The sequence below is a fragment of the Martes martes genome (assembly GCF_963455335.1).
Source record: "Martes martes genome assembly, chromosome: 16".
NCBI classification, from domain to species: domain Eukaryota; kingdom Metazoa; phylum Chordata; class Mammalia; order Carnivora; family Mustelidae; genus Martes; species Martes martes.
Window position 1 is genome coordinate 8100768 of NC_137904.1, and position 24360 is coordinate 8125127.

At 39.9% G+C, this 24360-nt stretch overlaps 1 long non-coding RNA gene across 1 annotated transcript in view; it reads right to left on the bottom strand.

Moving 5' to 3' along the window:
- Nucleotides 1–5137: 5137 nt before the first annotated feature.
- LOC308357669 overlaps nt 5138–24360 on the bottom strand; it is a 49156-nt gene continuing 29933 nt past the window's right edge. Inside the window, exon 3 of the long non-coding RNA XR_013968223.1 lies at nt 5138–5214. This is a non-coding gene — a long non-coding RNA (uncharacterized lncRNA). The remainder of the gene's footprint in view (nt 5215–24360) is intronic.

Here is a 24360-nt window from a genome sequence, read left to right on the forward strand (position 1 = left end):
TGAATTGAATTAAATTATAGTGCATCCTGCCAGTGTCTGGAGATTTGGAAAATTGTTCCCTGTTGTATGGAAAAAACACAAGCATTTCATGTCAGAAGTATGCTGAGTAAGAACTAAACTAAAAAAAAAACAGATGAATGAAATGTTCTATGAGTAGAAACAGATCATAGCAGTAAAGGGTCGAGGGTCTTAAGATACAACATAAGGGATTTTTGTTTGGTATAGAGACATGTGATTTAGATGTAGCATGGGAGCAAATTACTCTGGATTATAACTAATTATCCTCAAGACTGTTCTTGGAGATCTTTGCTTTGGCCAAACAAGACATGCTCCAACCTAAAGACAGAGGCAGGGATTAAATGAACCCAACGAATGCAAAGTTTCCACAATCTTAAATCCTATTACTTTTAAAAATTTTAATCTATACATATGGTTAATTGCTAATTTACAAAATAGAATTGTCAGTCACTTCTTTTTCTCCTCAGCAGGGCTCACAGTGTTACGTGTGGACAGATCCACTCCATTATTCTCGATGGGGGTGCCTTTGCTCAGTAAGAGAAGTCCTTATGTCTAAATGAAGTTTCAAGACACACTCCTTCAAAGCTTCTGAATATATATTCACGGCCAAAATAAATTTCATATTTTTTAAAGAATTCATAAAATGCTAACAATTTCTAACACTTGACATTTTCAAGTCTGCTACTTTTTTTAAAAAGCAGTTTTAGATATAATAGATTTATATTGAGTTTAAGTAAAATGCTATCTTCCTTACCAAACTCAAAAAATGTGTTCACTGGGTCTTCTGTGGGGTGTCACAAGAAATATTTCTGTCTCTTTAAAATTAATTTTTCCCTCTTTTCTCCCCATGAACCCATCCCCTATGATAATAAGTCTGGAATATGTTCGTTTTGTTTAGGAGATATAAATGTAACACTGAAAAGCCATCCTCTGGCCCCAGGGCAACAATGTTGCTTGGCCCTGCTTCTCCTTTGGATTGTCTAATTTCCCTGCTTGACACCAGTGGTTCATTTTGCAATTCATGGTCACATTCAGCCTAATCTCTTTGTGCTCATCTCATTATGTAAATATTGAGATCTGCAGAAATGACCCTCTGTGGCCTTTTGTGAATAAACTAGCAAAGAGCAGAGTAGATTTATTTTAGTCAAGCGATCCCGAAACCCATCACTTCCAGGAAGAGAAAAAGGGGCTGCAAACATTCCAGCTGTCCATGGACCAGGAGCTCCCAGGGTCCACCGTGTTCACACTCTTAATCATACCACAGCAAGCCTGTGCATGGTCCAGGCAGTGGGAGGCCTCCCCCTTGGAAAGCCAGCTCACTTACTATACAATTCTTCCTTCACAACTACAGAGTAGGCTCCCTGTATAGGTTTCATCTTGGGTCCAACCTATGGTTGGGCTGATTTTGAAGCTGGCTTCCTTCATCTCTCGGCTGATTTCGGTCTCTGGTCCTCGTGGCGTAAGCTGTGTCCTCGGCTGCTGGGATCCCCTAGGCTCATCTTCTCTGCCTCACTGTGGGCCCTCATGGGACGTCGAAGCTTGCTGAGACTGATTTGTCAGTTCCCAAAACCCCGGTCATTCTCCTGTCCTGTCTTTCCGCCCCCTCCCACTGCTTCCCCACCTCAGTGGTCATCATGCGAACTTTCCGAACACGAGCCCTACCTTGGCTGGACTCTTCAGACGCCAGGGAGAAAACACAGGACAACATTATCAGACCTCGAAGTACCAGTAACAAACAGGCAAACCGTCTGGACTATCCTACCGTGGCTGGAATCCTACAGTAAGAATTAGGAAGGCTATCTGGAAACTTGCTTAAAGAGGTCTCCTATACTCGCCTCCTCTAGCTGTAGGTTTTATTTACTTATCTACTCACTTAGAACTCCTGATAATCCGTACCGATAAAGAAATCTGTTTGAATTACTGTCCTGGACCCTCAAGAGCCACTTTTGAAGAAAAGGCATCTGAGGTGGACCAGAAATGACAAAGGTGACGGAGGGAGCGAGTTTGCTTTTTCACCAGATGATTTTAGCTCTAAAAAGAAAAAAAATTGAAAATTATTGAACAGCTCTGGTCTTACCCTATATCATTATGGTGATTGATTATTATATATAAACTGTAACAAACTACCCATATAAACTTAGTGTGTGTATATATAGACACATACATAATATGACTATGTCTTCTATGTATGATTACGTACAGTTCCTACATGTAGATGACCGTACATTAGACTAACAGCTGTGGAATGCATGCATACTCACGGGAGTGCACACACACATAAACACCCACGCCCACATATACAGACAGCTTCGAATTTACGGTGGTTCAACTTAACAGTTTTTTGACTTTGATGGTATGAAAGTGATGTGCATTCAGGAGAAGCTGTACTTGGAACCTGAACCTGGATCTTCCCGGGCTAGCGACATGCAACACGCGGTAGGCAGACCCTCCCCTGGGACGGTGGGCAGTGGCAGCCGAGACTCCCGGGTCAACAGCTCACACACTGACAAGCATTCTGCACCCCAACAACCATGCTGCTTGTCACTTTCTGTACAGTATTCAATACATTACACTAGACCGTCGACACTTTATTATAAACTAGGCTTTGTGTTAGATGATTTTGCACAACTGTAGGCTAATGTCAGTGTGCCGAGCATGTTTACAGTGGGCGAGACTAAGCTAGGGTGTCTGAGAAGTTAGGTGTGTTAAAATGTGTTTTGATTTACGGTATTTTCAACTCATGACGAGCGTGTTAGGACACAGCCCCACGGTAAGTAGAGGAAGAGCCTTATATACTGTATCAGTTAACCAATAATCGCAGACTGCATTTACATACACACACACACACACACACACACACACACACACACACGAAGTTAGTCAGAGACTTCACTGGGCATTCTGTACTTTCTACTCATCATCGCTTCCTTCTTTTTTGACAGAATCCTAGTTTGCTTCTCCAGCCCGCTGAAGCAACGTTGCTACAAACGTCTCCATCCCTGGGTGCAGGGGTAAGACTTATTTTGTCTCAGGTGGGAGGGGCAGCTCCTTTCCTTTCCCCACAGTTGGCTCTGGCATCCACGCGTAAGGTGGGCAGCACAGAGCGTTCATCTGAACACGGCTCTTAGCCTCAAGGCAGTGCTGCCTGACGCTGCTCGCAACAAGAAGGCACAAGAAGACAAACTGGGAAAGCCAAGAGAACTAACTGTGGGGGCACTGGGCAGGTGCCCATCACACTTCCAGTTGATAGAAGTATTTCCTCTTCTGTTTGCGTGGCTGCGAGGCAAGGTTTCGGGTATACGGACCCTGGAGCGCCTTCATGGGTATGTGTGTCTTACTACATTCCTCCTCCTACCTCAGCCTTTACCTGTCATACCTGCAGAGCCATCCTTTAATATAAACACTTGCCATTTCATTTTCATATTTAAAATGATTCTCCACCCAGTTCCCTGGGAGAAGACAACTAAGAATGTTTAGCATGACATATACTGCTCTCTCCGAATAGTTACATGTTATTGATCTCCCCAGGAAGACTTTGCTATTTGCTGGGTACTTGGACTTGTGGTGACTTTGTTTGTTTTATTTTTTTTAAGGTTGTGTTTATTTATTTGAGATAGAGAGAGAGAGAGAGAGAGACAGCGAGCATAGGAGATGGGGGATGGCCAGAGGGAGAAGGAGACTCCTTGCTGAGCAGGGAGCCCGACATGGGGCTCGAATCCCTGAACTCCCGGATCATGACCTGAGCTGAAGGCAGACGCTTAACTGACTGAGCCACCCAGGTGCTCCCCACTTGTGGCAACTTTAAAGGGTGGGCCATCTCAAACCCCGCCACCCGCATCCATCCTCTTCTTCATCTGCCTGATTGCATGAACTCGCCCTTCCCCGTCAGACCTGACTTCCCTTGTAGGGTTTCAATGCTACTACCTCCCCCATCCTTATCTCCTGTGACCATTCCACTTTGACAAGCAAGGTGCCCCTAAAATACTCATTCTTTCTGCCTCGAGCACGCATCATATCACAGTGTGGCAAAATTATGTTTGCTTATTTACTTCTCTTCCTAAGTGTGAGCTCCTGGTGGGGAAGGATGATATTTTTCTTTTTCCCCTTAGGGTCTGGCATATAGAATTGGCTCATTATTTTTTTGATCTGTATTATACAGGAGTAGTTTTTGGCATTCATTTAATCAGTGGGGGGGAAAAAAAAGCAATTCCTGAAGGCTATCAACTTGTATCTAAAAGGATAATGCTGAAAGAGTTGAAAGAATAAAATTGAATGTCCACTTTAATAAGAATGTGGGGGAGGGGGATGTGGGAAGTAAAAGGGCTTTCTGTACTTGACAAAGCAGGAAGCTACTAGAGTGGCTCTTGGATGTTTATGCAAAGCAGGTATTTTTATAGGATTTCTTGCCACCCCACCTGATTTGTATGCTTTCAAAGTGAAGTGTTGAGTATGCTTTGGTTGTAAGGTCAGCAACTAGAGTCTAGGCAAGATGATTTTCTTTTCTTTCCATTCTTTTTTTATCCTCTTCTTGAGTATCAATGATCTACCTTTAAAAAGTAGTTGCTACAGATATTTTATAGTTTGATATTTTTATATTTAGAATAGAAGCTCATGACAAGATTTGCAAAGGTAGTAAGTGCTAACATCTTTAGGAAGTCTTTTTCAAGATGTATATCCTTCGTCTGCTCTGCAGTTGCTTTTCTGAAAGACTAACCCTCAGGTATACCCAAGACTTCCGTTGCACTTAATTCATTTGCACTGGCATGATATGAGTACTATTTGGAAATTAAAGATAAGACGAAATAAAATCACCAGAGGGAGGATAGTAGATTTAAAGTCAGAAAGCAGCATTTCTAGCTTTACCAGTTGTGTTAGGATTCATAAATCTGCCTTTTCTACATCATAGAGGTGCTTGCAAAGGTCGGATAATATATAACATAAAATTACTTTGCATAATAAAATATTCAAATCAAAATATAACTTTTCACCCACAGTGAAGTACTTAGAGACAACATGCCATCTCATATACATTTGTGTGGTTACTTGATGAATATGTCTTTAAAATGGGGCTGCTACAGAACAGACTAAGAGCAGAGCCTGCCCGGTTCTTCTACTTACTGGCGAAAGAGAGCGGAGTCAGCTACACAAATGTTCTGTGGTCCAGTTTCCTCATCTGTGACACGTTCTGCAAGGCCACTGTGAAGACAAAATGAGTCCATGTGACAAAGGGCTTGGAACAACGGCCGTGCACATGAAGTGTCAGTCGAGAATACTAACAGCTGTTTCTACCGCCAGACAGGAGGCTCCAAGAGATCAGGAATCGTGTTGGTCTAGTTTGTCTCTGGGTCCCTAGCACCTGGCCCAGCACCGATACCTCAAAGATATTCAGAACCGGTCTGAAGGAATGCATGAACGGAACCGAGGGGTTTAATATAATGGCTTCCTCCTGCTGAAAAGTGTGGTGGGCAGCACTTGGGACACAGCACAAAAAAGCAGCAGAACGTAGTGGGGGAGTGGCATTAGCCCCATGAGTCACAGAGAAATCAAAGACCGCGGTGGTGGACACCCAGCAGGCAGCTCACACTGTACTTTATCTTGATAAAGTGACACCATTGGCCCCCTGACCTTCATGCTCTGTTTCCTCTCCTCATGAGTCCTTCCTTTCCCACAGATATCCCCATTCTTTCCCCAGACACCTTCAATATTGTTCTCCTACAGCCTGTTCTCTTCAGAAGATCTAAGACTCCTGTATCCTTTTGAGAACTTAAGATACTGTGTTACTTTGCCCCAGAAATACCTGCAGTGTTAGCTCTACCTTCCATTATGGAAAGAAAAACAAAAACCAGGAAGGATACTCGCTCTCACGTTAATACCCAGAAGGCATCCAGAGGAGGTGGTAGAATGAGCTTGCCACCCAGGAAAAATTTCTTTTTCTCCCAAAATTCATTCAGCCAACTCTTCCGCCTTTCATACAGGTGATCCCAGATATAGACGCAGACCGGCTGGTCAAATTTAACAGCAGACCACATTTTATGATCTCAACTCCTATTTCAAGGGAGACTCCGCAGAAATGGAGAAAGGAAATATGTTTACAAAAGTCATAATCACCTTTGGATGACTGCTGAGGCCACAGATCTTTATAACACTTATTATCTGTTTGTTCCTTACACAATTTCCAGTACCACGTAGTACAATGGGGGAAACTGAGTAACAGATTAATTGATTGGCTTCAGGTAAATTCATGATGTGACTCTGAACACTAGTGCTCCAATCCCTGTATTTTCCCACGTCACTTTCCAGGCTATATTCCAGCTCCTCCCTGCAGAAGCCTCTCTCCCCACAGAGGTGAGGTCCTCCCACCGACACCCTCTTCTCCCAGAGGCGCCACAATTCCCTGCTCCAGTTGAGGAGGCTAAGAGGTAGCATTTTGGTTTTCCATGGCTATAACCAGAACATATTAAAAGCAAAGAAAACTTTTATAAAAATCAATACATACTCAGTTCAGGAAAATTCTCAACTAGTAATAGATTCTACCCCATCGCATGTGGCCAATAAATGCTGGTCAAATAATGAAATGTCTGCAAGTCCTTCCACCAGTGACCAGCATACAAATATGTACAAGGAAACATTCACCAGAAATGGACTTAATGGGAGACAAGGAGAGCACAGTCTTCTGGTTTTGAGACCTCTTGGCTTTGGGGGCATTTTTAATGCCTTAGATCTCTCACTGTCTTGTACTCATTCACAATACCTGTGTAGTTCAGGAGTGAGCTCTGTGACAATCATCAGCTAGGTGACAGAGAAGCTAGGTGGACCGGGGAAATGGTGTGTCAATGTCTGAATATGAGAGAGAAGACACATAAGAAGAAAATGGGTCAGACGCCTCCCAGATAATGTTCCAAGATATGCCTTCTCCAGGGTAACACAAGTGTTCAGAAGCTAGCCTGAAAAATCACTGTCTCATGCAATGACACCCATTTACCAAGTGTTTGCCGAGGGCCTGTTGTGGCCCCAGAGATACATAAACCAAGTGGACACAAATTTCTGATGTGAACGACCTTATATTTCCATACAGTCTACTGAGTATTAGATGAATAGTGTAGAAAAACAGTAAAAGGCAAAAAGTGATGCAAGATACCACCTTACACCAGTTAGAATGGCCAAAATTAGCAAGACAGGAAACAACGTGTGTCGGAGAGGATGCGGAGAAAAGGGAACCCTCTTACACTTTTGGTGGGAATGCAGGTTGGTACAGCCACTTTGGAGAACAGTATGGAGATTCCTCAAGAAATTAAAAATAGAGCTTCCCTACGACCCTGCAATTGCACTACTGGGTATTTACCCCAAAGATACAGAGGTAATGAAAAGAAGTGCCATCTATACCCCAATGTTTATAGCAGCAATGGCCACGGTCACCAAACTGTGGAAAGAACCAAGATGCCCTTCAATGGACGAATGGATAAGGAAGATGTGGTCCATATACACTATGGAGTATTATGCCTCCATCAGAAAGGATGAATACCCAACTTTGGTAGCAACATGGACGGGACTGGAAGAGATTATGCTGAGTGAAATAAGTCAAGCAGAGAGAGTCAATTATCATATGGTTTCACTTATTTGTGGAGCATAACAAATAACGTGGAGGACATGGGAAGATGGAGAGGAGAAGGGAGTTGAGGGAAATTGGAAGGGGAGGTGAACCACGAGAGACTATGGACTCTGAAAAACAACCTGAGGGTCTTGAAGGAGCGGGGGGTGGGAGGTTGGGGGAACCAGGTGGGGGGTATTAGGGAGGGCACATATTGCATTGAGTACTGGGTATGGTGCAAAAACAATGAATACTGTTACACTGAAAAGAAATTTTTAAAAAAGTGATGCAAGAGTTTCTCCTGCAGATGGGTTAGAGCTGGTATTGGTTTACTCCTAATTTCCCATGCAAACCTTCTGCTGGAAAGGGAGAAGAGTCTTTCCCTAAATGGACAGTCAGGGCAGCAGACATCTGAAAAATGGTATTTAGAACAGAAAAGGACTAATATCTCAAGATCTGCACACGGTACCATCAGATAACTTGGTACGTGATACAGGGAATGCCTCATTAAAAAGTGGACATCACAGCTACTGAGTACTATGCTCTAGATCCTCTGCTAAGTACTTTGTGTGCATTAACTTACTCCATACCCACGAAACCCCAGGGCATCACACAACCCTCAGATCCCAGAGCAGGGTGCTTGGGCATGAAAAGGGAGGTGCCTCGCCCAGGACCGCTACAGAAGCATGGAGCTGGAAACTTGACCAAGGGTCCACCACAGAGCCAAATGTTGAACCTCTGCTGCAGGGTCTGAGGGGGTAATCTTTGTCGTTGTTGTTGTTACGTGCATTTTCCATGACTTGCTTATAACTGAAAAGCCTTTCCTTGGTTGTTCCGCTGACATGGAGACCATTAAGTAAATTCATCAGCTATGCCTTTGGTGTTGTGGTTGTCAAAAAAAATTCCAATTACTTACTTATGAGCCATTTCCACCCTCAAAGGATCATGATTCTGTAATTTCACATTAGAGGCATCTCTATACTCAAAGTCATCTTCCTGTGTTGATCAGACAAATCGTGATCTTCCTGACATTAAATGATTAAGCATGTATAAGCATTTAATTGGCCGACACCAAAGGAAGAGGTTTCAGGAGACTCTCATCCTCTTATCGGTAGATGCTCTGACTCAAATACTCACACACACCCCACACGCACAGAAAATTTTTTGAATGCTGTATTTTCAATTGCCTGGAACTAATATCTCTTGCTTTCATCATGAAAGACTGTTTTCATATAAAAATAATTCACCATGGAATTTTCACTCGTGTATGTCTCAGCTCAGAAAATTATTCTGGTCATTTCTTCTGTTAATTAAAAAATTAATAATGCTGACTTCCAACTGAAGGTTGTTTAGGATGCCACTTTTTGTTTTATTTTTTTTTCAGATTATTAAAAGTGGGGTTTTTTCGGTTATTTATTTTTCCAGCTATTTTTCATTTATATAAGATCTGACTATTGACTCAGTTATCCTGACCTGAATCTCTTGAGCTTTACATTTGTGATTTTTTTATTAAAAGCAGCAAATTTTAAAACTCTTTTAAGTTGAAATCATCACAAACTCACAGGAAGGTGCAAACATAGTAACAGAGATCCGCACTGTCTTCACTCAGCTACTGCTGATGGCAACAACCCAAAGAAGCAGAATTTAACATTTCATATTACCCATCACTTTCACACTCTAGAAATTTGCTCCTGTTTCCTGACTGTGATGCAAGTTATAAATAGAGCACCTGAGGACTTCTGTGTGAACGTGACATTGTAATAAGACATATTTTTAAAGCTATGTAATTAAAATATGTCCTCCAGTTCTTCCAAATATAACTCTAATTAAGCTTATGGAAGTTATAGACATCCAAGGCTTTTAGATATACCAGACACGTTAAAAAGCGTAGCGCTTTTACTCTGAAAAGCAGTTTCTACATTGGTGAACTTACTTATTACTCGAGAGGCTGCTTGTACCTGGCTTTGGTTAAGTCCATCTAACACAGAGACCACTGCCGCTTGGGGAGTGTCTTTTGTGATACTGATTCCATTCAATACAGAGTAGTTGTGGACAAAGATATGATGGAGTAATTATGCATAATTGCAATCAGAAAGGTTACTAGCAGTTATCATGGAAAACGTGATTCAGCAATGTGGTTAAGTTCAGAGGTTTGCTATAAAAGAAAAACAAGAAACAGAAAATATAAGTGGTGTTCACCAGAGAGACTGGCAAGGCAATTCTCATCATTGTTCCAGGATGTTCTTGGTCCAAACACATGGTAGTTTGCTGGCTGAGCGCAGGCTCTGAACAGGGGCGGGACCGGAGTGCCTTAGCCTTTTCTGTTAGCTGGGAGGACTCGGGAAAGATGTTTAACCTCTCCAAGTGTTATTGTTCTCACCTGGAAAATGGGACCTGCTATTAGACTTTTCGTTTCATGGCTGCATACTTCTCTCCAAACTCATTAAGTTGAAATCAGCAAATATAAATCAGGTGTTTATATATATCAACCATACCTCACTAAAATGACTTTTAAGAAGAACTAATGGGGACTTCTGGGTGGCTCAGTCTGTTAAGTGTCTGGCTTCAGCTCAGGTTATGACCCTGGGATCTTGGGATCGAGCCCCGCATGGGGCTCCCTGTTCAGCATGGAGTCTGCTTCTCCTTCTGTCCCTTCCCCCTGCTCATAGTCTCTCTCACTCTCTCTCAAATAAATAAATAAATAAACAAATAAATAAATCTTTAAAAAAAATAAAAATAAAAGGGAACTAATGCATAGGTTTATGGTAAGCATAGAATGGCCTAGTGAAAAAGTATTTAGTGTGGTCTTTGATGTGCATTATATTCCTAACCAAGATGGCTGTTATCAGGAGCCTCAACATTTTTTAAGCCAGATGCTATTTCTAATCTGGAGTTTGGTCTCAAGGGGCCCTTGACATTAACTCTAAGAGGATTTTGGTTGCTATGGATTTGTTTTTTAAGATTTTATTTATTTATTTGATGGAGAGAGATCACAAGTAGGCAGAGAGGCAGGCAGAGAGAGAGGGGTATGTCCGCCTGGTCCTAATGTGGGTCCCCCAGGTATCCTCAGGGGATGGCACCACGCCCTCTTCTCCCACATTCTTTACTTCCCTCCTTTCACTCTGATTGGGCTTCACAATGTGGCTGCCAAGAGATTTTGAGGGAATGGCTGGTCCCTGGGGGCATTTTAAATCTACTGGATTACCCAAATTACCCTCAAGCCAGAGACCATATCTCTACTATTTGTATGTTTCCTATCTCCACCTTTGGTCCGAGTTACAGTGCTTTCTCTAGTCCCAGATGGGAGTGAACATTATGTCTCTTTGGGAAGAGCTGCGGATATTTTCTAATAATCGCTCTGAAGTACATGTTTTATGTTGTAAGTTAGAAAATAAAATCAGGGGGGCAAAAAGTTAGAGTAACTGGTATAAGAAATCCCATATACCTATTACTCTCAATTCTTTTTCCCCAAATTTGGTAACATTACATTTGAATTAAGTATCTAATTTTTCTTTATTTGTTGACAGTCCACTTTGAAGAAAATACCAGCTGTCACATTCTTCTACTCCTACACACAAGCAGACGTATTTAAAATTTGGACATTTTCAGGGCACCTGGGGGGTTCAGTCAGTTGAGCATCTGCCTTCCACTCGGGTCTTGATGCCAGGGTCCTGGGATCCAGCATCACGCTGGGCTCTTTGCTCAGAGGGGAGTCTGCTTCTCCCTCTCCCTCTGTGCGTTCTCCCTCTCTCTCTCAAATAAATAAAATATTTAGAAAAAAATAAAATGTGGAGATTTTCTTACATAACCAGAATGTAATTACGTTCATAAAGATAACAATAATTCCTTGTTGCCCACGCCAGTCACATTTTTTTGAGACTTCTAATATTACGCAGTTTTCACATGGGTGTTTATGAATCCAGGTGCAAACAAAGCTACCACAACACTAAGGCATTTTCTTTTTAATAAAAGAAGAACTTGGACATAAACAAAAACTAATAGAAAACTGGGAATACCCACGTGTGCTAGGAGCTTTCTGAGTTAGACGGATTTACAAGAGACCTCACACTGTAATATGGAACTCGGCCAGGAGGGGGAGGAAACACCCAAGAGCTCTGTTCCCTCCCTTTCGACCAGGGTGGCATTCGCTACATGAGGGAGGGACACAGATCATCTTTTGGAGACAAAGCTCTCAAGAACTTAATACCGCAATTCCTGGTGGTTAAAATTTAAAAAAATAAAATACAAGAGAATTAAAAAAATATATATATATAGAAAATGAGCAGAAATTGATCAGCAAGAAAATTATTCATATTTGGGCCTCCTGAGTTTGTCAGACATCATGCCAAGGTGGTAGAAATAAGACTAAAACGAAGTTGAAAAGATAATGTCCAGTCAAGTGATAGATATCACTGACCGTGTTGTGCTTTAGCAATTTTGTTTAAAAGTCAGGAAATGACATGCATCCCCCACTTGCTCACAATTGCTTCCTGTCTATCTAACAAAGTAGATGGAAGTTATTTGGAAATGTAAATAATGCATGGCAACAATTCAACTCTTGGTATTTTCATTCATTCATCAGACAATTATGAAGCCCTAAAAACTCATCAGTCACCGGGTTAGGCATCTGAAGGGAACTAAAAGATGAATAAGACAACTTTTCCAATACAACTAATACTTAATATTTGAGGGAGGGGGAGGAGCTCTGTTTTACAGTGCGATATTGATATGCTAGGTCACGGCTTGTGGAACTTCTGCCAAACTTTCCTCTTCTATAAATTGGAAAAGTTGTATTTTTATGTAAACTGAAATCGTTAGAGTGTACACACCTTTTATTAAAAGAGCAAATAACCCTCTAATGCTTAACAAGTTGATCATTTAAAGTATTAACACAAGAAATTATTAAAATACATACTCAAATAAAAATGAAGAATGTTTATTCTATGAAGAACTTTTAATGATCATGTGCATGTCAATGTCCTGTGCATTTGGAAAATATAATCTCCATCAGGGCCATGCAAACAGAATTTTGTTAACTAAGTTATACTTCATGCAGTAATGTCTTTCTAGTATTTTCCGCATTTCAAAAATGTCAATTACTTTAAGGTTATGAACTCTCTTTAATCATCTGTTAAGAAATAATTCATTATTTGCTCCATCATTTCCAGAAATAACAAAAGCATTTTTTTTAAAGATTTGATTTATTTGAGAAAGAGTGAAAGTGAGAGAGATCACAGAGGGAGAGAGAGATGTAGACTCCCCGCTGAGCAGAGAGCCCCATGTGGGGCTCAATCCCAGAACCCTAGGATGATGACCTGACAGCTGAAGGCAGACGGTTAACTGCCTGAGCCTCCCAGGAGCCCCTAGAACTGATCGAAGTATTTTGAAAGTCAGCAGAAAACAAAATATTAGAGAATATAGTCTTCAATGATAATGTTGCTTTTACCTTGACAAGTGACTAGCTTCTGAAACTCTTGTGAAGAACAAATTATGTTCATCAAAATCTTAATGGTTGTTCAATTACCTAGTTGCTAGAATGAAAGAAAGAAAAATTCTATTAAAATATTTGTCTAAGTTTCTTATATTTTTTTTGAAAGTTGATCTAAGTTTGCTTTGTTTTCTTTTGTTTTGATTTTTTGCTTTCTTGATCTCAAACAGTGAAACCTGGCCTATTTGGCCTATTTTCTAGGTTGACTGACATTTGAAATCCTAGAACCTTTCTGTTAGCACCACATTTTGAGACTATGCAACAATAAAAGTTGTTTTAAAACAATCATGTGGTAATCAACAAAGAAAGGAATATTACTCGAAGACGGTTTCATAAATGACATATAATTTCAGTAATCAGGGCAGAGAAAGCACTAATATTATCCAAGTCAAGATCTGTAACTCCTTAAACAATAGTTCGAATGTCAAGTATCTGTACGTGGGTCATTTTTCACTGGTTAATAACTCATCAAAACCTACCTGAAACCTAATCAGTGAGACAACTAACAGGGACTTTGATTCTACCTTGTCACGTTCAAAGAAATGAGAATAATTTGGGGTGCCTGGGTGGCTCAGTAGGTTAAGCCTCTGCCTTTGGCTCAGGTCATGATCTCAGGGTCCTGGGATCGAGCCCTGCATCGGGATCTCTGCTCAGCAGGGAGCGTGCTCCCCCCATCTCTCTCTGTCTGCCTCTCTCTGCCTACTTGTGATCTCTCTCTCTGTGTCAAATAAATAAATACAATCTTAAAAAAAAAAGAAATGAGAATAATTGATGGTAGAACTTTATACAGAGAATAAAATGCCACTATAATATTTGTCCCTCCAAGAGAGTTATTGTCATGCTTTCTGAAAATAAAAGGTGATCAATAATTATTTATTGTAAGCCCCGCGAGAATTGGAGTTATTTTTATTCCGCGTTGAATGTCTTGAGGCTAGAACAATATCTAGTCTATTGTGTAGGTGTTGTATTAACATTTCTTAAAATCAATGAATTTGGGGGGGAATGAGTATGTTGCTGATAGTTGAGTTGGACAGAATTCATGTATGTTGAGAAATCTTTTGGGGGCAGAACTGCTAGGATTGTGGATGGGCACTTGGAGGAGAAAGAAATAAAAAGGAATTAAAGAAGACTCCTCATATACAATTCTTGTGACAAGGTAGGTTGATGGGCACATTTCCTGAAAGAAAGAATAGTCTGAGGTAGAAATTAGAATGTTTGGTTTAAAAAAAAAATGTCATCCAAGAGCAAAAGCTAATTATGGAGTAACAGGCAAGGGTCCCACAGGCAAGGTTTTGACTGACATTATAAACTTAAGAGTTTGATGCCCACAAATAGCACGTTTCCCCAAAAGAATTGATGGGATCTCCCAAGAGTGAAGGTGAGTAAAGAGAGAAAGAGAGAGAACTCTTCAAGCTGACGGCTTGGGTGTACTGGGGCTAAGAAAAGCAGACTGAGGAGGAATAGCCAGGACCAAGAAACACCAAACCCATCTCTCACATGCATTGTCCCCCAAACCATCCAAATATGGGGGAGAGAAAACTGATGGTGGCAATTCAGATGAGGTCTCAACCACAAAGTCCACCAACTAAATTAAAGTAAATGTAAATGCATCATCAACCAAGTTCTCTTTGAAAGCTATTCTTTCAGATCTCTTAAAATAGTCAAGTCCCTATTGACTATAGGGACTTGAAATGGAAATAGAAGAGCTTCCAGAGGGCACCTGGGTGGCCCATTGGGTTAAGCCTCTGCCTTCGGCTCAGGTCATGATCTCAGGGTCCTGGGATCGAGCCCTGCATCGGGCTCTCTGCTCAGCAGGGAGCCTGCTTCTCCCTCTCTCTGCCTACTTGTGATCTCTCTCTCTGTGTCAAATAAATAAATTAAATCTTTAAAAAAAAAAAAAAAAAGAAGAGCTTCCAGGCATTTGAAGAAAGACTCTACCATAAGAAAGAAATCTCTTCATGTGGAGGTCTTTGCATCCAAAGTACCCTGCAAGGGGAGAGGCAGGTTTGTATCTTGCCATGGGATGTTTTCCAGCTGATGTTCTTATCTATAACAGAATCAATGGCAGCCTATGGTCTCTATCAAATGCTCTCGCAGGAACAGTCTGCATAAGCATGGGAACCAGAAAACCCTGAGTCTCAGTTTCCACCTTTGCAAAACAGGGTTCCTTCCTCTGACCTTGCAGCACTCTGTGGTGTTTAAAATAGCTAGCCTTGTAATCAGTACTTCATAGACTCTCAGTACTATTCTAATAATGAATACTTCTAACTTTTTACATTGACATGTCACATGGTTAAAATAACACAAGAATTGTCTTCAGGAATAAAACATGACTTCCCTTTAAGATGGCCTGATGTCTTATAATATTTTTAAAACTTAAAGTAATTTCTTTCAATTGATTACACCTGGTTTAAAATAAAATATAATTTGTATGTGTCTCTTACAATTTGATAATCTCGGTAGCTAAGTTTCTATAATTTATCTAGGGAAAAATAGTTTATATAAGAATTTTTTTTCTTAAGTAGGCTCCATGCTTACTGTGGAGCTCAACGCATGGCTTGAACTCATGACCTTGAGATAAAGAGCTGAGCTGAGATCAAGATTTGGATGCTTAACTCACCTGGGTAACCTTCCATTGGAATTTTACGGGCATGGGTATTGGATCTCCCTATTTGATTTGATATCTACCTTCTATGTATGAAGGTAAACATGAAGAAAACTACTCAGCATATCGCAGTGAGACATAGAAGGCCATCTAGATCCTGAATCAAAATTGAGGAAGTTTCTTACATAAGTAAACTAAGCTAAGAAAAATGATTAAATTTTCTCTGTTGGATTACTTAACTGAAAAGATCTGTGAATAGAATTCAAGAGGCATATGAGCTTGAAGGGGAGAAATAATTACATACATATTTTCACTAACCTTTAACTAAAATGGAGGACCTACCCCCTTCGGTTATGTAGACAGCAAACCGGCAAAATGCTAGCAGTAACTCTATGTTACTCGTACACATCAAAGCTATTTTCATATTATTGTATAGATACTTCAAAAGGTTTACACTCATTATTGCCCTGAAACTAAGGTATTATTTCCAGGCTATTTATCTAAATTGAAACTTTGAAACCTGAGTGTTTATGGTAAGTTGGTGACAATATCTGCTTTAGACAAAAAATACATACTTTGGTTACATATTCTCTTTACAAGCAAAGTCATTGATACGCACCCATTGGAGCCTATCTTTTAAATATCTCTACCTGCCAAGAAGATTTTAATATTGTTAGTTTGTATAGAAACAGTTTCATTTCTCACTTTCCAAATTTCCATTATGAAAATGAAAGAAAATATGAACACTTCCATGATCCCCCAGCCTTGTGCGAACTCTAACAGGCCCTTGTCAGGTGTTGTCCTCCAAAGACCCAGGCAAGAGTGTGGAGATGAGCATTTAAAGGATCTTAGTCAAGTTCACAAGACAGGTAATAATAAGAGACTAACAAAGAAAGACATGTGTGTTCTCCAAGTTTTATTCCTTAAAACTATCCATGACCTACTATCTGCTTAATGGGACATGGTAAAGCACTGTTCTTCCAATAAAATTTATGTCATATATATCATATATATATATGATATGTATGTGTGTATATATATATATATCTCTATATGTGTGTGTGTGTGTGTGTGTGTGTATAAAATTAGTTGCAAGATAATTAAAATTGCATAGGACAGATATTTCATAACACATGGACTTTTAAAATGCTGAAAATGATCATTAACACACATTATTTAGATCTTTCTGTTTGGATATCCAAAACATATGAAAGACACAATTTCTGGTCTTGATTTAATTCTAACTAAAAACTGAGATGGAGCATATGGTCCCAAAACTCCATCAAGTATTATATTCAACCTTTCAGAACTTTATATCCAAACTTTCAGGGTTGCTATTAAAAAAAAAAAGTCATCAAAAGGAATGGAGCACATATTCCCTATTAACAGTAGTGAAGTTAGATGTTCATATTCGACTGAGGAGTCATGGGCCTGAGTTTTTATTCCATAAACTTGGACTTTAAATCTTTGTCAATTTCATTGGCATTTGGAATCTTATTATTAGGAAAAATTAATCTTCAATAGTAATGATACAGGAACGCTGCAGTTGAGCAGAACCTATATTTCTCTTGTGATTCTAAAAAAAAGTCATCACTTATCTTCTATTTTTCTTTAAGATTTTTTTTTCAATAATGCTATTTCAGCCAGCTGTTATCCACTAACTGTCTTAGTCTCCCTTCAGGTCCTGCATTCAGTTTGATGACGCTAACCTAGTGTTGGCGACACTCGAACTAATTGGTCCTGCTTCTTGAGTTTCAGCAAAGGTTCAATTTACACTGCTGCAAATTATGCTAATAATTTTTTTAAAGTTTTGTTTTAGGATTTAAGCAGAGAATGATAGGAAAGTTTATTTCTTTTACTATCTTAATGATAGAATATTACAGATATGATCTATATTATAAATATATAATAAATATAATATAAATTTAAACACTCTAACTATAATATATATTTGTACATTATAAATATTATATATATATATATATATATATGTAAATTACAAGAACATGATGGGCTTTTCCATTCTTCATGGTTTGACCCAAGTATGAGTGTGATGTGATTTTCAGAAATTTGGAAGAACCTTATATTCAAGGGACTCATTATAAACACTATGAACATTTTGATTTCTAATTCTTCTTTCTGTAAGGAGGGAGTTCTGGACAACATGGCTTACGTTATTTAACAACTATAAAATAGGAACCAAACAAAACTTCTTAAAATTGTCCTAATCTTTAATTTGAAATATTAAATCACTTTGACCTATATTTTAGGTTTCTTGGATTCTTCTTATTGTTTATGGTCTCTTTACCCGAGGAAATGTTGGGCTCTCCAAGCAGGACCTCAGCTAACTCATCACCAGAGGTCTGAAGCACTGTGGACATTACTTGCAACTCAATAAAGTCTCTTTGTGGCCTGTCTGCCGTTCTGAATGGACAGAAATAAAATACAGGTGAGGCAGATAGATGGGAAGTATCCCACTTTGTAACTGACTACTGGTAGTAGACTCTTCACTATCTTTTTAAGATTTTATTTATTCGTTTGAGAGAGAGAGAGAGAGAGAGAGAGAGAGCATGAGCAGTGGGGAGAGGCGGAGGGAGAGGGAGAAGTAGACTCCCTGCTGAGCCAGCAGCCTGACCTGGGGGACCTGGGGCTTGATCAGATCCCAGGACCTGGAGATCATGACCTGATCCAAAAGCAGATGCTTAACCATCTGAGCCATCCAGGCATCCTGGCTCTTCACTATTTAATACTTGGTAATGTTTTCACCAAAGTTTCGCTAAGCCCCTTGCCCTAGCATGGACCATTCTAGGAATGTTGTGTGTGTGTGTATGTGTGTATTTACTATGGAAAAAAAGTCTATCTCTTTAATAGTCAGAAAACCTTTTCACTGGCTTTTGTATTACAGGGTCTAATAAACTCATCTCCCCCCAACAACACTGTGAAGAGACCAGGGTAAGAGAGAAAACGATTCCTGAGATGTGTGTATATATGTACTTTTTGATGAAATAAGACACAGTCACTGAAAAGGAAATGGCTATCATGTCTAGAATAGGAACTGATTCCATGTTTCAAATTACATAAAGATATGCTTATCTTAAAGTGGCTAAATTATGCATTGTCACATGATCATCCTCTGAAAACTGTTTTCTTCTTATTTTGCCAAAAACAATAAATAATTTAATGTATCTTTAAACTGATGTTCAAGATCTGCCATAGATTTGACTATATACTCTTCGAAGAGAGCAAGTTTGGTTACATTTAAAAGGGTATCAGCTTGGGGCACCTGGGTGGCTCAGGGGGTTAAGCCTCTGCCTTTGGCTCAGGTCATGATCTCACAGTCCTGGGATCAAGCCCCAGCATTGGGCTCTCTGCTCAGCAGGGGGGTCAGCCTCCCCCCCCACCACCCCCCACCTCCCTCTGCCTACTTGTGATCTCTCTCTCTGTGCCATATAAATAAATAAATATTTTTTCTAAAAAGGGTATCAGCTTTTATGTTATTGTTTTGTATTAGCAAACTCACCATGGAAACTTTTCTTCTATATTAATGAACAAAATAAAATCAATACAGCTTGTACCATTAAATGTAAATTTTGTGAACAGTTTTTAAAAGCAGCAAATTTATTTTATTTTTGGCTTTTGGGATGTTGTTCCCTTAGTGCTAAAATCCTTGGTTCATTCCTCTGCAATGATCTACCTCGGTTCCCTGATGAGCCCACTTCCTGACACCCTTTTCAGACTGACTTCAGATCTGGTTTTTCTGTTAACTTACTGTAGAGGTACTTTTCTTATGTCCTTTTACCCTGGCAGGTTTTACTTTTTTTTAAAATATTTTATTTATTTATCTGACAGTCAGAGGTCACAAGTAGGCAGAGAGACAGGAAGAGAGAGAGAGAGAGGAGGAGGCAGGCCCCCCGCAGAGCAGAGAACCCAATGCGGGACTTGATCCCAGGACTCTGGGATCAGGACCCGAGCTGAAGGCAGAGGCTTAACCCACTGAGCCACCCAGGCGCCCCAGGTTTTACATTTTAATGAAAAAATTCCCTTGGCACCTGGGTATTCTGCCTTTTTTCTTTCTTTCCAGGTTCAAATTCACTTTTATTGGTATTTAAATGCTTTGAAGGTATGCCTATTAGTTAAACCACCAACTCTTCAAGGAAAAACAAAAACAAAAACACTTTATCCCAAACCATTATTCACTGTAGGAAATTTATCAAAAGATGCCAACTGACCTCATTTTCTCAGTCTTTACAGAAGAAGCTGGAGTGGGGGGCCCTCTGTTCTGTAAAGTCTCTGGGTTGGTGTCACTTAGATACATTTGTCTGTATAATTCGAGCACCACTGTAAACAGCTCCATAGGCAATACCATATTATTCCAGTCTGTGATGTTTAAATCTCTTTTAAAATATTGGTCGGTTGTCTATTTTTAAAAAATCAATTTTTTTTAGCCAGGAAAGGGAAAAAAGGAATTTTAAGAAATATTTATATAAGAGAAATTTCTCCTGGGAGTTATTTTTCTTAGGGCACTCTGTAGGGACTTTAATCTCAAGTTGTCTACTATCGAAGTGTGACTTGAACTCAGTAATGAATCACTGCACACCTGTTAGGCAACAAAATGGCTGAGTTTCCAAAACAGGTGCGTAAGGAATACATATTTCTCTAGAATATGTAACTCTATCCTTACATCGAGTTAAATAAACAGAAAGCCACACTCCTCTTAGCAAATTTTAAATAGACAAGACAGGATTGTTAACAAGTCACCTTTCTCCAGAACTTACTCATCTTGTCCAAGGGAAACTTGGGTAAATTGTAAAAACTAGTCGTTTGCCTTGGAAGCCTGGATCTACCACTGAGTAGATGTGGGGATCTGTGAAGAATCACGGACTTCTTTGCACTCAGTTTCTTCATCTGTAGAATAGGTACAAATGATGGTGCCTACCTTGAAGCATGGATCCAAAGGTTAAATGAGTTCATGCATGTAAAGCCTTTGGAAGGGGGTCTGGAATACAGTGATTACTCTGTGAACCCCTGCTGCGTTGTTAGTGTTACTACTCAGTCTTGCCTGGAAACACGGGATCGGTTTCTGAAGCATCTCCCATGTCCAAGAGGACAAGCAGGTAGAAACTGCAGAGACGGCAGGTAATCTTCAGATTGGTGGTTGCTTATGGTCCTTCAGTAGAAATACGGAAAAGATGAGGATACTTCATAATACTGTGCTCAAGAACAATTTCACATTGTTGATCTGTTTCCAAGGGAAAGAAACTCACACTTTAAGGTAGAGGTTAAGGCTTTAGCCCCATTGGGTTGGGTTATCTCTATAACATTACTTCAACTACCGAACAAAAAACATTCACAGAACTGCAACTGAGCATTATCCTTTTAAAATATGTATCGTGTGTGTGTGTGTGTATGTGTGCATAATTTAATGTTTGTCTATAGATTTATAGAAGAAATTCAGTCTTACATTGTCATTGCAAAAAATTTTACTTTTTACCCTAAATGAGTGGATGTAGTGTTCAAATTCTATAGTTCTGTTAGTTATGTCTTTAAGACAAATATCTTCCCAAAATAGCCAATGTCTTATTACTGATTTAGAGATGTAAAAAATGTAATCATGGGATGCTTGAGTAATCCAAAACATTGAAAAAGATACATGATGGGATTATCTAATTCCCAGTTTGGCTCTAAAGGAAATACGGACAGAGCAAAATCTCATCGCAACATGAGATCACAGCATCTTTTTACCCACGTGTAGTCCATATGCCGCTTATACATCCTCTGTAATTCCATCCACGTAGCAACTGCCGTTGGTCCCATAATTTCTGAAGGCTGTATCATTTAAAAATTATGTATATATTGCCAAAATATTTAGAGATTTGAAGTATGTAATTCTCTGAGTGTTTAAAATCTAACTTAACATAAACCTGACATTTGGAAAATGTTAAATGCTAAAAAGAGTATCTAATTCATGCACTAACCAGTAATAAGCTAGCCTACACAATTTTTCCACATTAAACAGTTTTGGGGAACTGAGTTATATATGGTAGAACTTGTCTAATTTCCATTCAAAAAAGATAAAGAGCAAGGTGGGGGAGCACCTGGGTGGCTCAGTCAGTTAGGTCTCCAACTCTTGGTTTCAGATCAGGAAAAGATCTCAGGGTCTTGAGATCGAGCCTGCATGGGGTTCTGTGCTCAGTGAGGAGTTTACTTGGGATTCTCTCCCTGTCCGCCCCCCCACCCCGCCCCTCTTCTCTCTCTCTCAAATAAATAAATAAACAAAAAAGTTGAAAAAAAGAAGAAAAATGTAAAAAAATGTAGCTTATACTTAGAAGATAGATGGGTGCTAAGATAAGTCATCTTTGTTTCAATAAAAGATTACCTCATTGATAGGATAAGGGGTGGGGGGAGCCAGAGATCACTCAGAACTTTTTGTTCTGAGCAAAGTAAAGGGCACTGTTTCCATTACCTGAGATTGGAAAGACTGAGGAAAGAGTAAGTTGGGAGGGAAACACAGTGATGGGAGTCGCTCATTTTAGCATGTCAAATCTGAGACGCTCCCTAGACCTCTGAGCAGAGATGTCCAGGAGGCGGTGCAGACACCTGATACTGGCATTCATCCGAGGTGTTTGGGCTACAGGGATGCATTCAGGAGTCACTGTCCGCCATGGGGCTGGATTGGATCAGATAAGGACAAGGATAAGCAGAAAAGAGAGGAATGTCAGTGACAAGGGTCTGGTAGTCAAAATGATGGGGTAACTGAACATGTGTTTGGGAAGAAGGTTAGAGTCGATCAAGCGAGACTGAGCATTATAGTTCTCTTCCTGGGAGAACTGTAAGACGGAAATGGGCCAGGCACGGGAAGAGAACATCAGCACAAAAGCCCAGACAAGAACATCAGATACGAAGGTCTGCAGAGGGAGCGGGGCTTAGGTAGAGAGACTGAACTCTCTCCCAGGTGAGCCACACTCTGAGCCTGTGTCTTCTTCCTGCAGATTCTAACTGAGCAGTGTGCAATTTCTCTTCTGATGTTCTCTCTTTCTTAGAAACTTCTAGCCTAGGGGCGCCTAGGTGGCTCAGTCGTTGAGCATCTGCCCTGGGATCCTGCCCAGGGCCCTGGGATCAAGCCTGCATCAGGCTCCCTGCTCAGTGGGAAGCCTGCTTCTCCCTCTCCCACTCCCCCTGCTTGTGTTCCCTCTCTTGCTTTCTCTCTCTCTGTCAAAAAATAAATAAAATCTTTAAAATAAAAAAAAAGAAAAAAAGAAACTTCCACCCTGTGTATATTAATAGTCTTTAGCTAAGTGGCAGTTTACACCTACAGCTCACAACTTTTCACTGGGACACAAGGAAGCAAGTATTCCAATCCGTGAGGCCTCTGAGCCATCTTCAATTGACAGCATAAAGTCCCACTTTTAGACACACACATACACACACCCTCCGCTTTGAGGTGCCCACATCTAGCTTATAGAAACTAGTCATAGCAAAACTTCACCCCAACAACAGCCTTTTAGGTATGACCAAATTTCAGTATCAGACACCATTTTAGAAATTTCATGTCCCTTTACAAAACTCTGAGTTTTGAGTAACTTTTCTGAGATGCTTGGGTTTATATTTATTATTTCAATTTAAACCTACCAAAATCACACACAAAAAATATTATCAGGAAGTAAAGATGTCAGAGAATATTTCCACACAAGACTGTGCAACACAGATAAATCATATCGTGCCACGAAAAACTCAAATTTCAGGGATCAAGTCACCAAAAAATAAAGATATAATGTTTAGGTTGGTATGTCCTACTTATCGGTTATATTAGATTCAAATTTTCCTTTCACATTTGTATCTCCTTGCTCCTGTTGAAATACTATTGAGAGAAATTCCACAATCATATTGTTGTTCCAGAGATTTTTATATAAAAGCAAGCATATATATGTACCCATGCATATGCATAGGTCATGGATATACTTTTATTTTGCATACATTAAATAGCCATGTCTACATTCTTAATTTTGTATTTTAGGCAACTAGACAGCCACCAAAAGAATAAAGTAAGAGCGTGCCTTTTCAAAACTTAGAAATTTAGGAAGGGAGACATGATAATAAAATTCTCTCCCAATTTTCACGAGAACCACAAGATGATAATTTCTGTGTGTAGAAATGTAATCATCTCTGATTTTTTCACTGGGGTCTAGTTTGTGTGACCAATGAAACCTGCTTGGACTGTGGGAGTTTTCTTTAAGGTTAACATGGTTTAAAGAATTTACAACTTCCTTATTCCAACAAGCATTGCATTCATGATAGTGATACGTCTAACATTAAGTAAAACTTTGTAAATTGACCTCTGACATTTGAAAGAACAAGCCTAAAACTGTTTTTAGTATTCGACAAATACTCCTTGCAGCTCTGCATTCAAACATGCTCATATCAAAGTTATGGGGTGTGTGCGAAGCCTTCTTTATCCCCTCAAAGAAACAATGTATTTCTTTATGAAGAAGTCCCTGCACAGATTTAGCCAGTTTCAAAGCCTACAGAAATCTCGCCTTTCATTCAAACCACATCCATACCAGGACCATTAGCTTTCTAGCAAACACTTGGTCACCAGTTCCTCTCCAATAGGACAGAAACATGAGCACCCAGTGTCCCCATCTGTCCAGTTTTCTTGAGGTC